The following is a 6,000-nucleotide window of genomic DNA, read 5'->3' as shown; positions in this document are numbered from 1 at the left end:
ATTGGGAAATGGAAGGTAGTATATTGTGGTACTTTGCAAATTTTCCTCTATTTTTCCTACCATGTTTCAATTTTGGGGTATTTTCTATCATTAAAAGAGAGAACAGATGATTATAAAATAAATCAAATGAAAATGCTGAATTGTTCTCTTATTTCTAATTCAGGTAAGGGACCATTAGATGACCAGATTCTGGAGAAATGTGATCCAAAGTTCACAACTGATGCCAATACTGAGCTATGTGGAGAAAAACAAATCAAGAAAAAGTTTTGCACCAAAGCATTTCATTCCTACAGTTTACTTTTGTGACATAAAGTTCCTGTTATAGAATGCATTGAGACTCTATGATGACTTTGGGGTTCCAAAAACTCTAAATAGCCAAATGAATCCTTGGATATCTATTGTACTCTAATATAGTTTGTAGAAACAGAATTCTAGGACTGGAAGGGAGTAATTTGTTGTAATTTGATATAATTACTTATAATTACACTGCTATAATGCCCCTTCTAAATCTAGAATCTTTTGACATGGCATGTATGTTGGGGGGGGGGGGGAACCATGCATCACACCTACACCATCTTTTTTTTTTTTTTTTTAGGTTTTGGCAAGGCAATGGGGTTAAGTGGCTTGCCCGAGGCCACACAGCTAGGTAATCATTAAATGTCTGAGACTGGATTTGAACCCAATACTCCTGACTCCAGGGCCGGTGCTTTATCCACTGTGCCACCTAGCCGCCCCTACACCTACACCATCTTTAAAGGACTAGTTACTACCCCCACCTCCAGTCTTTTAAAGGTATATATATATATGTATGTAATTTTTGTAGCTTGCTATTGAATTTATCATTGAAATGTTTTAAATGTTTTATTATTTTTTTTAAATCTATAAATCTGAAATAATTTAATTTAAATTGAGATATATTCTGCCACTTCTTTGGCTTACCTCAAATATATTCTTTTAACATTGCTATGAAGTAAAAGTCATTTTTTAAAATAACTCAGGGCTTTATACAGGACCTCATTCTACTGATGGGACAGCTGAGAGCCAGAAAGAGTAAGTAGTTTGTCTAAGGTCACATAGAAAGCTATATCATATTGTTCTTGGACTCAGGCCTCCTGACTCCCAATTCCATGTTCTTTCCATTGTAGTGCATTACATTCCTGGCTTCCAGTTGCCCAAGTCCTCCCTTTCCAATATATCTACATATTCAATGAGTCATCAAGTTCTTTTCCTTCTTCCTTTGGAATTCTGCTCATCTCATTCATAAACTCCAGGAAGGATGAAGGTCAGAAACTATGCTATGATTATCTTTGCATTTCCACCAGACCTAGTACATGTAAACATTTCATAAATAGGCTGGGAAATATGCCAGTTTCAATTGAAGTTTTACAAACCACAATCTACTTTGTAATAGGCAAAGGCCAGATGTTCACAGAATCACAGGATCATGGATCCTTTGCTTTCCTCTATTACAGAAAAGATTGAACTTAGGAAATTCCTTAGCCTCAACTTTGCAGGAATTTTCTGGTGATAGCAAATCCCTGTTTATAATCTAAGTGTTTATCTCATGAATTTTTATGCATTTTCAGTGGTTCTTTTATTAAAATGTACTTTTCATTTGTGGACTCCTCAATTATCTTCTCTATAGTCTTTCCAGCTATATGACAAGATTGTAAAATGATGAAAATTTAGTATTACCTACCTATCTCATCTCACTGACTGAAAATCAGGTTCTTCTGGGATATCATCCATAGAAGACAGAAGAAAAACCGTTGTTCATCCATTCTTTTTGGCCAGATCTTCCCAACCAGATTGATGCACTATATGAAGACCCTGAAAAGGATCTTTTGTTTCTATTCAGAGATGCATGGTTTGTTCTACTTTCTTCATAGCCTAAATGCCTCTTTGTAAATATATATTGTCATATATAAATATATAAATTACATAAACACAAGTGCACAATGCAGTGCTTTGCACATGTGTATACTGTACATGTGTATATATCTACATGCATGCATGCTTATTGTGTTTGTTGATTTATATGTGTTTCTATGCCTATTATCTTTGTATTAATTATTTCATTTGGTTAGAATTGACCTGATGGGTGGATAGTTGAACAGTGTGATTGAGTGGTAGTCTTTGTTTGAAATGTTACTAATAGAGAGTCAACATTTGGATGTTGAAGGGTTTTTGCTTGGGCTTTTGGGGGGGGTTGCCTTCAGAAATCTGCTATTAATATGCAAATATCTAGGAGTGATAGTCATACTGAAGAATTTAATAACTATTATCTTAGGAGGATCTCAGGGTAGTTCAGAACAAGACCTCATGAGATTGGTCACAGAGTAGTGCTTGGGGAGGCAAAGTCATGAAAAAGAGAAAAAGGAGTCTTGGAGGGGAGATGGTGAAAAGGGAAGTAGGAAGGCCCTAAAGATGAAATTAGGCCTTTCATCATTTTACTTAGGACTGACTCTGTGGAGAAACCCTTCTAGCAGTACCTGGTACAGCCATGTTTTCAACTATTTAGTGAATCTACACTTTTGATAATTTGCTTGGTCTGTGACCTCCTTGTGGTCACTCCTTCCAGTGGTGCAGATCACAAACAATAACCACCTTTTTGTCATATGGCTTCCTTAAAGTTTCTAATAGGTAACCAACCCAAATTCTCAAACTTTCATTTAGATCTCTTGATATGTCATAGGTGTCAGTGGACCGTGAGAGCTGCCTATCATTGCCCACATTCTCCCTAAATTACTACCCCGACTCTTTTTTTAAGTCATACATCTCCTTAGGTACATTCTTTTTTTCTGCTTTGCTATTGAATTTACCATTGAAATGCTTTTAAAGATTTGATTGCTATTAAAAAAATATGCAATTATATAGGCTAAAATGATTTCATTTAAATTGAGATGTGCTCATGTTACTTCACTCAGGCATTTTCTCAACATTACTATGAAGCAAAAATATTTTTAAATCATTGCTTTATACAGGACAAAAATTATGGGCCCTCCAAGGTCATGCAATCTTGGATGAGTATCCCTTCCTAATGAACTTGAATTTCCCCAAAACAAAAAAAAAATAGATGCTACCATCCATGATCCTAAAACTGAACTGACCCTACTTTTCACTGAAAAAAAGATCTGGAAGTGTGAAATCAGTAGGAAGAATTTAGAAGTGAATGTATAATACCAGAAGGCATATATTATGTTTGAGGCAATATTTTTGTTGATTATGTCATGTATGTCATGGGTCATATATATCATAAATGACCTTTTATATTTTCCTAAAATTATCTAGAGCCCATACATGTCAAAAATTAATTATTAAAATTTAATGTTAATTAAATTAATTAAGCATTTCATATGTACCAGATACATTAAAGATAAAAGCAGTCCTGATTCCAAGAAGTTCACAGTCTAATGGGGGAAACAACCTGCAAATAACTATATATGTGTGTGTGTATAAACAAAATACATACAGGTTAAACTGAAAATAATCAGTTATATTAAAAATAAAGTTTTTCTCTTTATAGCACCTAAAATATCTAACATTTTAGAAATTTTAAATATTTACTTGTTTTTATTTTATTTTTGAACAGATTCAATGAAGAAAGGCTAACTATGGAAGAAAGATACTTCAAATCTCTTGAGAACAACTTTCCAGGAAACTGGGCAATAAGTAGACACAGTCTACCAGCCAAATGGCAGGTTTCTCATTTTGGAATGTTTCCTATTTCCAAATCTTTAAGGACTGAATGCAAATTAGTAACGTAGAATATTGTCCATCAAAATATAATTCTTTCAGTTATATAAATTAGAGGTTGCGATGGCAAGCTAGATGGTTTAAAATTAGATATCTATTTAAAAATAGCAAAACTATATGTTAAAAATAATTAAGAATGAATTACATGAAAGTCATTTTTTTGTTCTCCCATTCCTCTGTTTTTTTCTTGTCCAGTTATTTCCTGCCAAATAGCCCAAATAATTCCTATTTAAAAGCAGGGTAGGCAACCATGGGCTAGTCTGATGGTATGTTCTATTCTTGGCTGTTTTCCCTACTACTGTGTTTGACTAAGAGGGCAGAGCTTTGAGAAATAAACAACTACTTATACTAGCCAAGAACAATCATAATGAAAAACAATTGTGGGCAGAGGGAAATAACTTTTGGTCTTCAGAGATTGTAGTTCAGAGAAGGTTAAGAATTTCTTTTTGCTGTACAGATCTTACCTTCTTCAGGAGATCTATCCAATGTGAAATAGTGTCTCTGAAAAACATGTCCAGGTTTTGAAAACAAATGGCATCCTGGGCTGTTGAGCTTCTACTATGGAGATGCAACATCTGAGACAAAGCCTACTATGTAATTTACAAAACCTCTGGATTATTCCATGATTTATTAAGATTTATAGTTTACAAAAGAATAGCTTTATTCTAACATGTCACCATAAACTGTGTTTAAACATTTCTATTTGAGCTCACTTCTCTCATGTTAAAAGACTGGCAGCAAAGTCATTAGAACAAGAATGTAATATTGACTGAAACTTTTACAAATTTTTCCCTAGTCTAGGAAATTAATGAAAGTCAGCCTATGTAACCTTTAAAGACAGTAAAGAAATTACTAGCTTTTTGTCATTTATCACTTAGAAAAATTGTTAAGCTTGATCTCCAGTATTTTAAATTATTCATTATACTGAAGATACATCTCAAATGAAATAATATTGTATGCTTTGCAGACCTTAAAGCTCTATATTTAAATGCCAGTTGATATTATCATTATTACACTTGAAAAATGATAGGGAGTGGAAATGGGTGCAGTTGAAAGTGTACTGACTTTGGAACAAGGATATGCAAGTAAATTTTAATAACTGACTTTCTAAAAACAGTTATGCATTCCATACTTTAAGTTTTATCTGCAATATGAACATTTTTCAATTGCTTAAGTCTAGATAATAAAAAATAATAAATTAAGCACTGATTTGTAATATTTACTAATTTCTGAAGCAGAAATAAATTTTCTTCTAAGCTGACTTGAGCTAGCTCCCAGCATGTCTCTGCTTTGGAGTCAGAGGACATGTATGTGATTTTGGGTTAGACATTTAACTTCTCTGAACTTTTTTTTTCCTCAACTGCAAATTGAGGGTGTGCAATTAGATGGGAACTTAAAGTCTCTTCTATAGCTGTGATCTTATGAAAGTATAATCAAGTCAAAGTCAAATGAAATAAACAGTGATATGTCAGATCCACTAGACTGTTAGCTTCTCAAGGAAGAGCTTGTATCAGGTATTGGTGTGTTTTATATACAGAAGCATAAAATCATAGCTGGTGCTAGAAAGGGTCTCAAGAGTGCCTACTCTGCAGTCCCTTCTCCCATTTGCATAATTGAATATTAAAGAAATTAAAGATTCAGATACCTGATAGCAGAATCCCCATTTTCTAGTTCTTTGTTAGTGATTTTTCCACAAAACCACGTAGTACTGCCTCATATAATGTGTATACTTAAGATACGTCTGAACTGGGACTTTCCTTTACTCCAATGGAAGGAAAAGTCATAGACTTATTTGTGTTTTTCTTAGGTGATGGAGCCTGACTACATGTTTTCAGAAAATTCCCACATTGCTGCTATCTGAGAAAGTTATGATTAATACAGCCTACGCTGAAGTGGCACCCACATTCCTACCATGGCCTCAGTCAGCTTAGTCTACAAGGTTCCTGCTATCAAATGTTTCTGAGGGGCTGTTGGAATCATTTGTGAATAGCAGCTGCAGCTTCTGATCCAGAACAAGGAGACACTTTAAACCACAACCCAGTTACTGGAGAGTAAACAGAAGCCCTTTCATTGAAAACAATTAGGAGGCAGAGATAAGAACTCGTGTTGACAAGTAGATTGCCAGCACATTAGGATGTGGTGATGCAGCCATTCATCACCTGAAACCATTGCAGGTGAACAATGATCTAAAGCCAAAAAACTAGGGGGTGGGGCAAAGATCCATTACTATTTTAATATTCTAGG

This window comes from Macrotis lagotis, chromosome 1 (genome assembly GCF_037893015.1).
Source record: "Macrotis lagotis isolate mMagLag1 chromosome 1, bilby.v1.9.chrom.fasta, whole genome shotgun sequence".
Classification (NCBI taxonomy): Eukaryota; Metazoa; Chordata; class Mammalia; order Peramelemorphia; family Peramelidae; genus Macrotis; species Macrotis lagotis.
Note: the sequence above shows the minus strand (reverse complement) of the source record.